The sequence below is a fragment of the Amblyraja radiata genome, chromosome 4 (assembly GCF_010909765.2).
Source record: "Amblyraja radiata isolate CabotCenter1 chromosome 4, sAmbRad1.1.pri, whole genome shotgun sequence".
NCBI classification, from domain to species: Eukaryota; Metazoa; Chordata; class Chondrichthyes; order Rajiformes; family Rajidae; genus Amblyraja; species Amblyraja radiata.
Window position 1 is genome coordinate 22,148,488 of NC_045959.1, and position 16,432 is coordinate 22,164,919.

Here is a 16,432-nt window from a genome sequence, read left to right on the forward strand (position 1 = left end):
TTCCAAATTTCCACGAGTTCTGCCTATCGTGTTCTTTTTTTTTTCTCTCACTGCCCTTATTCATCTGCGACCTAAATGGTATCAAAAACATTATGTCACCTGAATAACATAGTCATAGTCAAACAGTACAGAAACAGGCCTTTCGACCCATCATATCTATGCTGACCATTTCGGTACACTAATCACATCCCCCCCTTGGGGTCAAGGAAAGAACGTTCACGTCGCGGCCCTGTTTCCACCAATCTTTCCACCACCACGCACAAGAAGCACAAGAAGCGACAAGACAGACACCATTGTATGCAGATGCCGAGAGGTGTGTTCAGCTCTGGCTGAACAACTTCTAATCCTGTGTGTGGACTCGATAAGAAGAAGATCCCCCCTTAGGTGCATATTCATTGTCTATTTAAGGTATTTGTCCACATACCTCTTAAATGTAGTAACTGTATCTGATTTCCCACCTACTCTGGCAATACATTCAAGTTACGACCACTCTCTGTATAAATAACTTACTCTGTAAATCTCTATTAAAACTCTTCACTGTCTCCTTAAACCAATGCCCTCCTGTTTTTTGTTATCCCTACCATGGGTAAATTATCTATCTATGTCTATGCCACTCATAATCTTACACATCTCCATCAGGTCACCCTCCCCTCCCACCACCCACCACCCGGCCTCCATCACCACAGGGAAAACAAACCCAGCCTATCGAATCTCTCCCCATAGCTAAAGTCCTCCAATCAAGGCAACATCCTGGTGAATCTTCTCTGCACTCCCCCCACCATAATCCCATCCTTCCTATAGTTTGACAACTGGAACTGCACGCAATAATCCAAGCACAGCCCAAACAGTTATAACGTAATGTCCCAACTACTATAGTCTATGCTCCCATCTATGAAGGCAAACATGGCACAGTTGGTAGAGCTGTGCCATCACTTCACCAGCAACCCAGATGTGATCCTCACTCGGATGCTGTCAGAATCAGAATCAGAATCAGAATCACACTTTATTCGCCAAGTATGTTTTGCCACATATGAGGAGTTTCATTGGCCAGGTCAGTCATACAATTAAAAGCAACAGATCACTCAAAAAAACACATTTTAACATGAACATCCACCACAGTGACTCCTACACATTCCTCGCTGTGATGGAAGGCGAAATAAAGTTCAAGTCTCTTCCTCTTGTTCTTCCTCGGTCGTGGGCCTCGAGCCCCCGTTGACGGGAAGATCTTGACTCCCGTAGCCGGCGGCATTCGGGCCCTCCGCGTCAAGGCGATCAAGCTCCCGCATCGAGGGGATGTCAGCTCCCCCGCGCCGGGCGATCGAACCTCGCGTCGAGGCTGGTCGAACCTTTTGTGCTGTATCTCATTGCATCATCTCACATTGGATCACCACCCTGTTGTAGGCATTCCCCTTGTTTCCTGCACCCTACCCAATTTACAACTTATAACAGATTTTTTAATTTTACAGTTCAATGAAGGGTACTTGACCTGAGATATTAAGTCTGTCTGTACCTCTCTCCCCATAGGCACCACTTTATTGCTGAGTATTTCCCGCACTTTCTTTTTTTAATTTCAAATTATCAATGCGCGTTTTTAGTTTGGGATTTGCCATCTCAAGGGAGATTTGTGGGAATTGAGATTTGGCCTTTAAGAGAATTATGTGCTTATGGCCTACCGATTAGTTGTTGGGGTCTGGCTAGAGCACTTTATCTCGCCTGATGTTCACCAGAAAACAAAGATCCAAAGTTTAGGATAAATATGATTCTGAAACCTGAAAGAACAACATGTGGAATGAATATGTTGACACCCCAGGAATCAGCACAACCACTGCTCTGTCCACAAAAGAATTGTTCAAAAGTTATGGACTAGCAGTTTACATACAAAATCCATCAATAATGCTAAGAGAATAATTAATAACTCTGTTAACTCCACCCCACTTCAGGACTGACTGCATATATACATGGAGGAATGCTTTGATGCAAATTAGACAGAGAATGTGCCGAGAAGTGTCGAGAATCGCAGAAGCTCATTATCAGCACGATAACATATCAGGAGATCAGAACAAGTGCTGACAGAAGAGAGGTTGGATGAAAACACGCAGCAGTGTTTTACAAGTAACTCTAACCAGTATAGATTATCCATCGAATACAATCCAGATGCAGAACTCAACGCATATCTCATGAAGACCCAGACAAAGTTACCATGTATCAAATGTTAAGAGTGAAGCATTGGCTGACTGCAGTGTTCCAGAAATTCTCAGGCACCAAAATGAGATGGGTAATTAATTGGTATGATTTGAAATGTGAAACTTTATAGCTCATCACAGGGTTTGAGCTTTTGTGGGCTTTAATATCTTTAAGGCGTTCAACGCTATGCTCCCTGACAATGTGAATGTTTACTGTCCAATGGAGCATACGTTGAGAGCTGCCAAACTTTATCCTCAGCCTGCACATGTGAATTGGTTTTGAAAGTGGTGAAGTTGTCAGCTGACTCATGTCATGCATCAGCTCAAGACAGATACAGGTCTTTGTAAATAAAGCAGCGAGAAAGGTTTTCTGCACCGACAGTGCTCTCAAAACAAAATTATATATAGTTTGTCCACGAGTAGAGTTATACAGCATGGAAACGGCCCCTTTGGCTCAACTTGTCCATGTTGACCAGCTTTTGTAGTTGAGCCAGTAGAATTTACCTGTAGAAACAAAGAACTGCAGATGCTGGTTTATACCAGAGATATACACAACATGTTGGAGTAACATAGAAACATAGAAACATAGAAAATAGGTGCAGGAGTAGGCCATTCGGCCCTTCGATATGATCAATATGATCATGGCTGATCATCCAACTCAGTATCCCGTACCTGCCTTCTCTCCATACCCCCTGATCCCTTTAGCCACAAGGGCCACATCTAACTCCCTCTTAAATATAGCCAATGAACTGGCCTCAACTACCTTCTGTGGCAGAGAATTCCAGAGATTCACCACTCTCTGTGTGAAAAATGTTTTTCTCATCTCGGTCCTAAAAGATTTCCCCCTTAACCTTAAACTGTGACCCCTTGTTCTGGACTTCCCCAACATCGGGAACAATCTTCCAGCATCTAGCCTGTCCAACCCCTTAAGAATGTTGTAAGTTTCTATAAGATCCCCCCTCAATCTTCTCAGCAAGTCAGCAAGTCAGGCAGCATCTCTGGAGATGTAAGTAAGTATGTAAGTTTATTGGCCAAGTATTCACATACAAGGAATTTGCCTTGGTGCTCCGCCCACAAGTAACAACATGACATACAGTGACAGTTACGAATGACTCACAAAACACTAAACATTAATAATAATAAAACATTCATGATAAAACACCATTGTTCAAGCATGTGAACCAACAAAATACCAGATCAAAGGGAGGCTACAGATTTTTGGCTGTCGAGTAGAGCAACTACTCGTGGATAAAAACTATTTTTATGTCTGGCTGTGGCAGCTTTGACAATCCGGAGTCGCCTTCCAGAGGGAAGTGATTCAAAGAGTTTGTGGCCAGGGTGAGAGGGGTCAGAGAAGATCTTGCCCGCTCGCTTCCTTGCCCTTGCAGTGTACAGTTCATCAATGGAGGGAAGGTTGCAGCCAATAATCTTCTCTGCTGATCGGACAATTCGCTGCAGCCTCCAGGTGACGTGCTTGGTGGCTGAGCCAAACCAGACCATGATGGAGAAGGTGAGAACAGACTCTACGATGGCCGTGTAGAATTGGACCATCATTGCCTGTGGCAGATTGTGCTTCCTCAGCTGCCGCAGGAAGTACATCCTCTGTTGTGCCTTTTTTACTGTGGAGTCGATGGTAGCCCCCACTTAAGGTCCTTGGAGATGATGGTTCCCAGGATCTTAAAAGACTCCACATATGTGACTGTGGTGTTGTTGATGGTGAGTGGGGTGAGGGGAGGGGGAGCTCTCCTAAAGTCTACAATCAATTCCACTGTCTTAAGAGTATTGAGCTCTAGGTTGTTGCAACGGCACCAGGATGCCAGCTGTTACACTGAGACACTGTGAAAAAGAATGGGTTAGTTTTGGGTTGGGACCCTTCTTCAGACCGGAGATTCTGCCTGACCCGTTGAGTTACTCCAGCACTTTGTGCCTATTTACCTGTATATGGTCCATATTCATCTAAGTCTTTCCTATCTATGAATCTGTCTAAATATTCAGATATTCTATGTATTTCTGAGGAGAAGAACAGTTGCAAAGGACAAAGGTAAGATTCAAGTAACGAGTGAACTGAGGTTACTTCATTATATGTCTTTTACGGCATAGTTTTATTTTTAATTTTCCTAAGATGTTAATTATATGTTTCTTTTGGTGGTAGCAATTTTTTAAATATTTCAAATTGTTTGTATAGCTTTGAACGTCAAATGCATTTGCAGATATTCAAATTCCTTGAAAGGTTTTGAGTTAAGTCAGGAACCAAGTGCTTATCTGGATGTGGCTGAGAATAATTGAACAAGGCTGCGTTGGGGAATCAGTAATCGGGAACCAGGTCAAGGACAAATGAAGGACATTAGTGACAGTTATTACAAAAGTTCACCAGTTTCTTGATTATTGAGATTATATTTTTTATTAATATAAAGTATTTAAATTTAAATTTGCCAATTGCCACTTTGGAATTGAAAACGCCCGTTTCTGTATCAGTGTCCCAGAGCTCTGGCTGTTGGTCCATTAACTTAATTGTAATGCCTCCAACAGTAGGAAGCATGGTGACACTGTGGTAGAGTTGCTGCCTTACAGAGCCAGAGACCCGGGCTCGATCCTTACGGGGCCGACCTTAAGCCGATTGGACCGATTGCTCCCAATTGGGCCCCGCGAGTAAGGGGGCCCCGCGCCAGAGTAATCTACTCTCGGCTCGGGTAGATCTACCCCGGGTGGAGGGGGGAGAGAGGGGCGGAGAGAGAGTAGAGGGGTGGAGGGGGAGGAAAGGGGCAGAAGAGGAGGGGGTGTGAGGGGGAAAGGAGATGGGGGAGAGGGGGAGGTGGGTCTTTCCCTAACGGTCCTGGGGCAGTGCTCCCGCCCCTCCAGTCACCGTGCTTCACGCACACAGCCCCAGCTCCACCCCTCTCCCTCCCCGGGGAGACGCGGTGAACAATACAGGGAGGGACGGGCCGGTGGTTGGATCAATGTTTACAAACATCGGCCTCAGCTCACACCCGTCCGCCCGGACCCCGGCATCCGCTCCCACCGCCGGCCCTCTCCCTCCCATCTCTCCCCTTCTTCCCTCCATCCCTCCCTTCTCTCTCTTTTCCCTTCTCTCATTCGCTCCATCCCTTCTTTCTCTCCTTCCCTCCCTCCTTTCTCAACTTCCCTCCCTCCCTTCTGTCCTTCCTCCCTTCTCTCCCTCCCTCCCTCCCTCTCTCCCTTCTCTCCTTCCCTCCCTCCCTCCTTCTCTCCCTCCCTCCCTCCCTCCATTCTCTCCTTCCCTCCCACATACACATAACACACAGACAACTAACACACACACATCACGCACAGACAACTAACACACACACACACAACTAAGTTAGGATGGGGTAGAAGCCCAAAGGGTAGGATGGGGCTGAAGCCCAAAATTTAATGCCTGGACTGGTTTTTCACCAATGGTTATTGGTTTTCCAGGATCTATTTAATTAAATTACTTTTTTTTTTCATTTCCCAGTCACTAAAACAAGTGGTATTGTAACTATGTACTTTTCAGAGGTGATCTACACATTTTGTTTGTTACTTGTAGGCTTACATGTATGCAATTTTATATTAAAATGTAGCTTAGATCTGTTTGGTCCATTAAGTCGCAGGCACTTTTTAAGTGCACATTTTGGTTACTTTCCATTCTACCATAGGGATATAAAGTCTATAATAGATTTCAATTATATTTCTATGAATCTACAGACCTTGGCTGGGAACCTGGGGCTCAGCATAATTGTTCCCAATTGGGCCCCGCACCTCCTAAGGCCGGCCCTGGATCCTTACCATGGGTCCTGCCTGTACAGAGTTTGTACGTTCTCCCCATGACCTGTGTGGGTTTACCTCCCGGTGCTCCGGTTTCCTAGCACACTCCAAAGATGTACCGGTTTGTAGGTTAATTGGCTTTGGTAAAAATTGTAAATTGTAAATTGTCCCTAGTGTGTATAGGTTAGTGCGGGGATTACTGGTCGGCGCAGACTCAGTGGGCCGTGCTGTTTCTCTTGAGTAAACTAAACCAAACTAAACATTGAAAAGACATTTGGACTAGTACATGGATAGGAAGAGTTTGGAAGAATATGAAACAAATGTAAGCAGGTGGAACTAGTGCAGATGGGGCATCTTGGCCGGCATGGGCTCTCAGGGCTTGTTTCCGTGTTGTATGACTCCATGACTCTATAATCCATGTGCCCATCTGTAGTTAGTGGGGACAGTTGTTGGGCTGCACCATAGCATCTCCGCCACAGGAGTGGCTTGATAAGGGAGCCTCCAGAGTTCTCCACAATGCATTTGGCATTCCTTTGAAGCCAGAGATTCCTCGAAGTCAATATGGATGTGGCATTTCATTTGGCAAAAAGATATATCTTTTTTTTTCCTTTACATACAATAAAGAATGCTCAAATTTGTCTGGTGGCACAAAAGTAAGTCGTCCTGTTTAACTGCCAATGCACTCCCTTCATGTAAATCTAATTTCAATTGTCCACATATGTCTCCGTGCCTCTTGCTCTGAAAACAATCTCAGATCTATATATTCAGTGGGCATGGAATTTGTCTCCCATTTGTTCTGATACAATCTTATTCTTCACAACAGCCCGAGACAGGCTCAGAGGTAATGCTGTCTGCCTGCACTCTGCTGCCACATAGATGTAGCGCTGAATTTTGTGCCTTCATTACAGTGACCTCTCCTAGTTAATGATATTGCTCATTGATTTCTTGCTCTCAAGGAATCAAAGGACGGCAATGAATACACTTGAAATTCTCCAGCGTTGATCTTTTGGAAAGCGAGTCTCATGGCACTCGAACACTTACAATATTGAACACTGAACGTGAACAAATCTACAGTAAAAGCTTGTAGTGTTAAGGTTCAGAGATGGCAGGAGAAATGACTGGAAGGAGGAAGCAATGATTCTCAGGGAATTTGGGCTATTGAATCTCGAAAGCCTTGTGAAAGAAAGAAAAATAATTTTCTCTGTCTCTGACAGGAAGACAAATCCAATACTACTGCTATTTCTGATCTGGACGAAACTACTCTATATCGAGTGCCTCTCACATATTTATCCACATTTCACATTGCAATTCCGACACATAGCAAACACACGATTTATAAAGCAAATTTGATGAACTATATTGTAAATGAATGCCAGCTTTTAGGTACTCTTTTCTTATAATTAATCTATTTCCTCGGTAAATCCTTGCTGGTTGATTGGCAACTTGTCTGCCACTCTAATTATTCATTCCCTCCACCACCATTGATACAGAGTACACCATCTATAACATACCCTGACAGACCTGTGACCCCAACCACCAAGAAGACAAGGACAACAGGTCCAAGGGAGCACCTCTATCTGCAGGTTCCCCTCCAGGCCACTGAAGATCTTAACTTGGAAATAGATCGCTGCTCCTTCATCGTCACTGAATCCAACTCCTGGAATTTCTTCCCCAACAATATAATAGGGTTTCGTAGATGGTGAGGCTGGTTGTTAAAAATTACAGCTGAGGAATGGTTAATGGAGTTTAATGCAGATAAGTGCAAGATGTTGCATTTTGTGAAGTCAAACCAGGGCAGGACTTTCACAATGAAGGGCAGGTAGTGGCATCACAGGTAGATAGGGTGGTCAAGAAAGCTTTTGGTACATTGGCTTTCACCGTGCAGGGTATTGAGAATAGAAGATGGGAAGTTATGTTTCAGTTGTACAAGAGGTTGTTGAGGCTGCATTTGGAGTATTGTGTTCACCTTTGGTCACCCTGCTACAGGAAGTATGTTAAGCTGAAAAGAGTGTGGTGAAGATTTACGAGGATGTTGCCAGGACGTGATGGCCTGCAATATAGGGAGAGGCTGGACAAGCTAGAACTTTATTCCTTGAAACCTAAGAGGCTGAGGGGTGATCCTGTTGAAGTGCATAAGATCACAAGGGGAATAGTTAGGGTGAACGCTCAGTCTTTTACCCAGAGTAGGGAAATCATGACCCAGAAGACATAGGTTTAAGGTGAGAGGGAAAAGATTTAATAGGAAATCGAGGGGCAATTTTTTCAAACATAATGTGGTGGGTATATGGAACGAGCTGCCAGATGTGCTAGTTGTGCCAGGTACCATAACTACGTTTAAAAGGCATTTGGACAGATATATGGATAGGAAAGGTTTAGAACAGCGGTCGGCAACCAACGGCCCCCGGCCCGTAGCCCGAAATCATCCGGCCCGCAGGTGGTTTTTTCCTTCAATCATCCGGCCTGCAGACTTCCGTAATCTCTGGTACGTGGAATGGTTAAGAAAGAACTGCAGATGCTAGAAAAATCGATGGTAGAAAAAAATGCTGGAGTGAGTTTCTCCAGCATTTTTTTCTACCTCCGGCACCTGGAAGGTGATTTGGCTGCACCGCATCCCGCATGCATGGTTGCGCACCTTTTGTGTCTGGGCTTCACTGTCGGGATCGGGGTTGTCAATAGGCCGGGGACGAGTAAGTATGATATTTGAGCTCAGTGCTCCGGGTGGCGTCTCGAAGGGGTGAGGTTTATGTGAACACATGATTTGATGCCTGCCATCCGGGGCAGGATAGGGGCGGGATCCATGTGTACACATGGTAGATGTGGACCGCCATCCGCTCACAGACATATGTTCTGGCCCCTTGGCAGAAAAGTTTGCCTACCCCTGGTTTAGAGGTTTATAGGCCAATCGTGGGCAGGTGGAATTGGTGAGGTACCATAACTACGTTTAAAAGACATTTGGACAGATATATGGATAGGAAAGGTTTAGAGCAGCGGTCGGCAACCAACGGCCCCCGGGCCGAATTCGGCCCGTAGCTCGAAATCATCCGGCCCGCAGGAATAACAATGTGCCCAAAAACCTTGCTTAAACAAAATGTCAACTAAAGTCGGTCGCCAAGCTGAATCCAGTAGTTTTCTGCAAAGATATCAATGCACAGATTGCACAACAAAATGATAAAACACTTTGTCAAGGTTTCACCATGCATTAGAAAGAGTTCTTAAAGGAGGGGACCATTTACAATGTGGCTCAAAGCCATTAGGTTCTTGAACCGAACTGCATAACCTGAGCTACAACCCTACCTCACCAATGACCTACTACTGATTATGCTAAGGTGGCACTACATATTTTTGTTAGCACAATCATGGTCTGGTTTGCCTAGAATCATTTATTGCATATTTATTTGTTGTGCTGTTGCATTTAAAGCTGCAACATTGGGATTTTATTGTTCCCATTCTAGCGCATATGACATTTAAATAAACTTGAGTATTTTTTAATTGTCTACCTATTTTGTTCCTTTTATTCTTTACAATATTTTCTCGCATTATTGCTGGTGAATGTCGACACAAAATCTGGAGTCACAGAGTCATAGAGATACAGTCCAGAAAAAAAACCCTTGGCTCATTGAGTCTGCACTGACTATCAACCACATATTTACATCAATCCAACATTTTATTTTCCCCACATTATTGAATTGAATAAATTGAATTGAATTGAATTGAATACATTTTATTAGCCAAGTATATATACTGTACATACAAGGAATTTGCCATGGTGCTTTGCTCGCAAGTAACAACATGATATACAGTAGACAATTAAAAATAAAACATTATAATTTAAACACGTGAAGAATGAAATAAAATCCCAGAGCCTGATATTTTACGGCCTGATAATGTAAAAAAAACTTATACTTAAATTTTGGAAAAATGCATCCACCCCAACGCTTAAAATGTGGATCACAAGCATGTCTGAGACGCTACATCTTGAAGATATGAGACTCGTATTAGCAGGAAAATCAGAGCAATTTTTAAAGATATGGTCTCCTTTCATTGATTCATTACAAGTATAGTATGGTGCAACACAACTCTGGAAGTAAACCGATTCATGAACAGGGTGATGGGTGTGGTGAGAAACAAAGCAGGTATATCAACACATAAAGGTCCCTTTTTTCTTTTTCTTTATTTTTGGTTTTTGTCTTCTTATTCTTCTATAGGCTTTTACTCATTCACTCCTGGACTGCACTTTCTGGTAGTCTAGGGGTTTACACATTCACTATTTCTTTCTCTTTCACTCTCTCTCTCTCTTTCTCGCTCTTTTTCTCTCGTTCTATTTCTTTCTTGTTAAATTTTAAATGGAAGATGTACATTAAATGTATTTTGTCATATGTCTCAGTTTATATCACTGTACATTGCTTCTAATAAAAATATATATTTTTTTAATTTAAAAAAGAAATAAACTACCAGAGCAAAAGGACGCTACAGACTATTGGCTGCTGAGTAGAGCTACTGCGTGTGAAAAATAGCTGTTTTTATTTCTGGCTGTGGCGGATTTGACAGTCTGGAGTCGCCTTCCTGAGGGAAGTGCTTCAAAGAGTTTGTGGCCAGGGTGAGAGGGGTCAAAGATGATCTTACCCGCTCGCATCTTGGCCCTTGCTGTGCAGTTCGTTGATGGGGGGAAGGTTGCAGCCAACAACTTTCTCAGCTGATCGAATGATGCGCTGCAGTTTCCGGATGCCAGGCTTGGTGGCTGAGCGAAACCAGACCATGATGGTGAAGGTGAGACAGACTCTATGATGGCAATATAAAACTGGACCATCATTGCCTGTGGCAGATTGTGTTTCCTCTACTGCCGCAGGAAGTACATCCTCTGTTGGGCCTTTTTGACTATGTAGTCGATGGTGGCCTCCCATTTAAGGCCCCAGGAGATAATGGTTCCAAAGAGCTCAAATGACTCCACAGATGTGACTGTTGTGTTGTTGATGGTGAGTGGGGGGGGGGGGGGGGGGGAGAGGGTGCTCTCCTTAAGTCTACAATCAATTCCACTGCCTTAAGAGCATTGAGCTCCCCTCAGATTCTACTGCTCATTTACACACCAGGGGCGATTATCAGTGGCCTATTACCCTACCCATGCCTAAAGCACATCTCTTTGGGACATGGGAGGGAACTGGAGCACCTGGAGGAAACCCACAGTGAGAATTTGCAAAATCCAGATACACAGTATCAACGTCAGGATTAACGTCAGGTCTTTGGAACTGTGAAGCAGTGGATCTACCAATTGTGCCAATGTGCCACCCCTAAACACTGGGTACATGCTGAGATTGGATGTTTATTGCCACTTTACTCATAACGCTTTTTCAGTTTCATGTCTCCAAGCAGAAATTATCTTATTTTAGATTCCTCATCCTTACCTTAACTTTTCCCTGCCCCTCTTCCAGCTCACCTGCTTCCTTTCAGTTGATGGCCAAAGTTTAGATGGCCAAAGATAAGGCTTTATATCCATGCAGAACTGGGTCCACCGCAGTAAGATTTCTTTCTAGAATAATATAATTTAGACAGCAAGAAAGTTGCACAATATTTGCATGGACGTCCATATCAGAAAGAGGTGAATAGAGGAGGTTTATTTTCTTATGAGAAAAGAAGCCTGAGGGTGAGCTTTAAAATTATGTGAGGTTTTGTTGGAGTAGATATAGAGAATGCTTCAACTCAATGGGAAATTGTAACTAAATCAGTATAAGATTGTCTCCAATAAGGACATTTGAGGAAATATGTTTACCTGAATGTGGGTGTTTCAGAAGAACTCTCTCCCAAAGCTGCAGACATTATTCACAGGGATAGACACAAAATGCTGGTGTAACTCAATGGGTGAGGAAGCATCTCTGGAGAGAAGTAATAGGCGACGTTTCGGATCCTATTCCTTCTTCAGATTGATATCTGGGGAGGGGGCGGGACAAAGATAGAATGTAGGTGGATGCAGTAAGACTAGTGGGAGAACTGGGAAGGGGAAGGGGATGGAGAGAGAAAGCAAGGGCTATCTGAAGTTTGAAAAGTCAATGTTCATACCGCTGAGGTGAAAACTACCGAATCGAAATACGAGGTGCTGTTCCTCCAGTTTGCACTGGGCCTCAATCTGACATATGGAGGAGGCCCAGGACAGAAAGGTCAGATTGAGAATGGGAGGGGGAGTTGAAGTGCTGAGCCACCAACATCAGGTAGGTTAAGGCGGACTGTGCAGAGGTGTTCAGCAAAACAATCACCGAGCCTGCGTTTGGTCTCGCCGATGTAGAGAAGTTGACACCTAGAACAGCGGATACAGTAGATGAGGTTGGAGGAGGTGCAAGTGAATCCTCCAGAGATGCTGCCTCACCCGCTGAGTTACTCCCGCATTTTGTGTCTACGTTTGATTTAAACCAGCATCTGCAGTTCTTTCATACACATTTTATTCACAGGGATATTGCCAGGACTGGAGAGATTGTTATAAGGAGAACCTGGATAAGATGGATGTTTTCCTTGGAATGAAGGATGGTGAGGTAAGATGGATGGTCATAGTCCTTTTCCCATTGTAGACAAATGTAGCTCCTTGATTAGCTTGGCCGTTGGATTGAAGGACATGTTTCCATGCTGCATAACTCTATCTCTTAAATTCAATGTGAGTTCCTGATCCATTAATAATTGCCTGATGGGTCTGAGAGGAATTTGCTCTTTCTCGGTTTTGCAACTCACCAAAAGAGGATCTGCTGCACAACACAAAGAAGTGTTTAATCCTGGGCATTTCATTCCATCGAGGAATATGGGTGTCATTGGTAAGGCCAATGTTTATTGCTGTTCTGAATTACCGTTGAACTGAATGACTTGCTGGGCGTTGTAAAAGGATAGTTATGCTATGGGTTTGGAGTCACAGGAAGACAGATTTCCTCGCTTAATGTACATCAACGAACCAGATGATTATATAAAAATACCAGCAATCTTCTAGTCACCATTACTGACAGCAATTTCCTGTTTCATTAACTGAATTTTAATTACCAAATTGGTCTTGTGGATTCAAATTTCTTTCTCAACACAAAACACCCAAATGAAATATCATCGACATGGAGCATTAACTCCACAGAATCTGCCTGATCTACTGAATGTTTCCAGAATGTTATGTTTTTATCGCAGATCTCCAGCATTTGCAGATGTCTGCTTGTTGGTAGTAACCAATACATGCATTTATATAATGCCTTTAATGAAGCAAAATGTTGCAAGTATAAGTGGCAGCACAGGGTGGCACAGTGGCGTAATGGTAGTGTTGCTACCTGACAGCGCCAGAGACCCGAGATCGATCAAGTACGGGGATTACAGGGTCGGTGCCGCTCGATGTGCCGAAGGGCCTGATTATGCACTGTATCTCTAAAGTTTAAAAGAGTGCAGCTCCGACAACATAGAAGAGGCTTGGTACCATCCAGGGAAATGAAAGCAGATTGATTGACAATTAGATATTAATTTTATTTACAATCAGAGCATAGTGACTAAAGTGTGCACCATCTACAAAATGCATTGCTCTCATAAGGCTCGGCCTCTCTGAGGCACCTCAAAAAAATTTGCAACCTCGATCATCAAGAAAGACAAGGACAGCAGGCATATGAGATCACTCATATCTACCATCATCTGACATCTGACTGTACCTTTGATTTAATTTTCATGCAGTTGGACCAGACACATGGCACACTGCTAGAAAATTGTGGTTTCCTGCTCTTGTATTTTGTTTATAGATCAAACAAGATGTTGTCCATGGAATTTATGTAGGTTATATATAAACATAGAAACTTAGGAAAATAGGTGCAGGGAGAGGCCAGCACTGCCATTCAATGTAATCATGGCTGATCATCTAAAATCAGTACGTCGTTCTTGCTTTTTCCCCATATCCCTTGATTCCTTTAGCCCTCAGAGCTAAATCTAACTCTTGAAAACATCCAATGAAATGGCCTCCACTGCATTCTGTGGCAGAGAATTCCACACATTCACAACTCTCTAGGTGAAGAGGTTATTCCTCAACTTAGTCCTAAATGGCCTATCCTTATTCTTAAATGGTGACTCCTGGTTCTGGACTCCCCCAACATTGGGAACATTTTTCCTGCATCTAGCCCGTCCAATCGTTTAAGAATTTTATATGTATCTATTGGATATACTCTCATCCTTCTAAATTTCAGTGAATACAAGCACAGTCGACCCAATCTTACATCATATGTCAGTCCCGCCATCCCAGGAATTAACCGGGTGAACCTTCGCTGCACTCCCTCAATAGCAATAATATTCTTCCTCAAATTAGGAGATCAAAATTGCACACAATACTCCAAGTGCGATCTCACCAGGGCCCTGTACAACTGCAGTAGGACCTCCTTGCTCCTAAACTCAAATCCTCTCGCAATGAAGACCAACATGCCATTAGTTTTCTTCACTGCCTGCTGTACCTGCATACTTACTTTCAGTGACTGATGTACAAGCACACCCATGTCTCGTTGCATCTTCCCTTTTCCTAATCTGACATAATTCAGATAATAATTTGCCTTCCTGTTCTTGCCACCAAAGTGGATAACCTCACATCTATCCACATTATACTGCATCTGCCATGAATCTGCCCACCTACCCAACCTATCCAAGTCACCCTGCAGCCTCATAGCATCCTCATCGCAGCTCATACTGCCACCCAGCTTTGTGTCAACTGCAAACTTGGAGATGTCACATTTAATTCCCTCATCTAAATCATTAATATATATTGTAAATAACCGTGTTCCCAGCACCGAGCCTTGCGGTACCCCACTAGTCACTGTCCGCCATCCTGAAAAGGATGAGTTAATTCCTACTCTTTGCTTTCTGTCTGCCAACCAGTTCTCTATCCATGTCAATACCCCACCCCCAATACCATGTGCTTTAATTTTGCACACTAATCTTTGTGTGGGACTTTGTCAAAGTCCAGATACACCACATCCACTGGCTCACCCCTTTTCCATTTTACTTATTACATCCTCAAAAAATACCAGAAGATTAATCAAGCATGATTTCCCCTTCATAAATCCATGCTGACTTTGACCAATCCTCTCACTGCTTTTCAAATGCGTTGCTAATAACATCTTTAACAATCGACTCAAGCATCTTCCCCGCTACCGATGTTAGGCTAACTGGTCTATAAGTCCCCATTTTCTCTCTCCCTCCTTTCTTAAAAATTGAGGTTACATTGGCTACCCTCCAGTCCACAGGAACTGATCCAGAGTCGAGAGAACATTGGAAAATGATCACCAATGCATCCACAATTTCTCGGGCCTCCTCCTCGAGTACTCTGGGATGCAGGCCATCAGGCCCTGGGGATTTATCTGCCTTTAGTGCCAACAGTTTACCCAACACCATTTCCTGACTAATGTGGATTCCCTTCAGTTCCTCCCTCCCACTAGATCCTCGGTCCCCTAGTATTTCTGGGAGATTATTTGTGTCTTTGTTAGTGAAGACAGAACCAAAGTACTTGTTTAACTGTTCTGCCATTTCTTTGTTTCCCATTATAAATTCACTTGTCTCTGATTGTAAGGGACCTACATTTGTCTGAACTAATCTTTTCCCTTTTACATATCTAAAGAACTTTTAGAGTCAGTTTTCATATTCCAAGCATTCTTCCTTTCATGCCCTTTTTCTTCCCTCTTAATTAACCCCTTTGTCCTCCTCTGTTGAGTTCAAATTTCTCCCAGTCCTACAGTTTGCTGCTTCCTCTGGCCAATTTATATGCCTTTTCCTTAGATTCAACACTAGCCTAGATTTCCTTCATTAGCCACGGTTGAGCTGCCTTCCCAATTTTATTTTTTCGCCAGACAGGGACGAACAATTTTTGGAGTTCATCCATGCGGTCTTTAAATCTTTGCCATTGCATCTCCACCCTCAACCCTTTAAGTATAATTTGCCCGTCTATCCTAGCCAATTCCCGTCTCATACTTTCAAAGTCTCCTTTCTTTAAGGACCCTAGACTCTGAATTAACTGTGTCACTTTCCATCCTAATGCAGAATTCCACCATATTATGGTCACTGTTACACAATACCCAGCCTTGGTCACCCTGGAGCCATGTCTCTGTAATTCCAACTATATCATATTCCATACTGCACATTCAATTCGTCCACATTATTAAGAATGTTCCTCGCATTAAGGCACAAAGCTTTCAGGTTTGATTTTCTTATCTCCCTTCTATCTTTTGCTTCTGTCCTTTTATATTCCTCTGTCTCCTTGCATTGGTTCCCATCCCCCTGCCCTGTTAGTTTAAATGTGACCTTTCCTACACTCTCTCTCCCGTTAACTGCACGCATACGCTTCCATGTTGTTGACTCCCCCCACTGTCTAGTTTAAACCCATCCGTGTAGCACGAGCAAACCTGCCTGCCAGAATGTCAGTCCCCCTCCAATTAAGGTGAAATCCGTCCCTTTTGTACAGGTCCCCCCTGCACCAGAAGAGATCCCAGTGATTTAGAACTCCTCAGCCACAC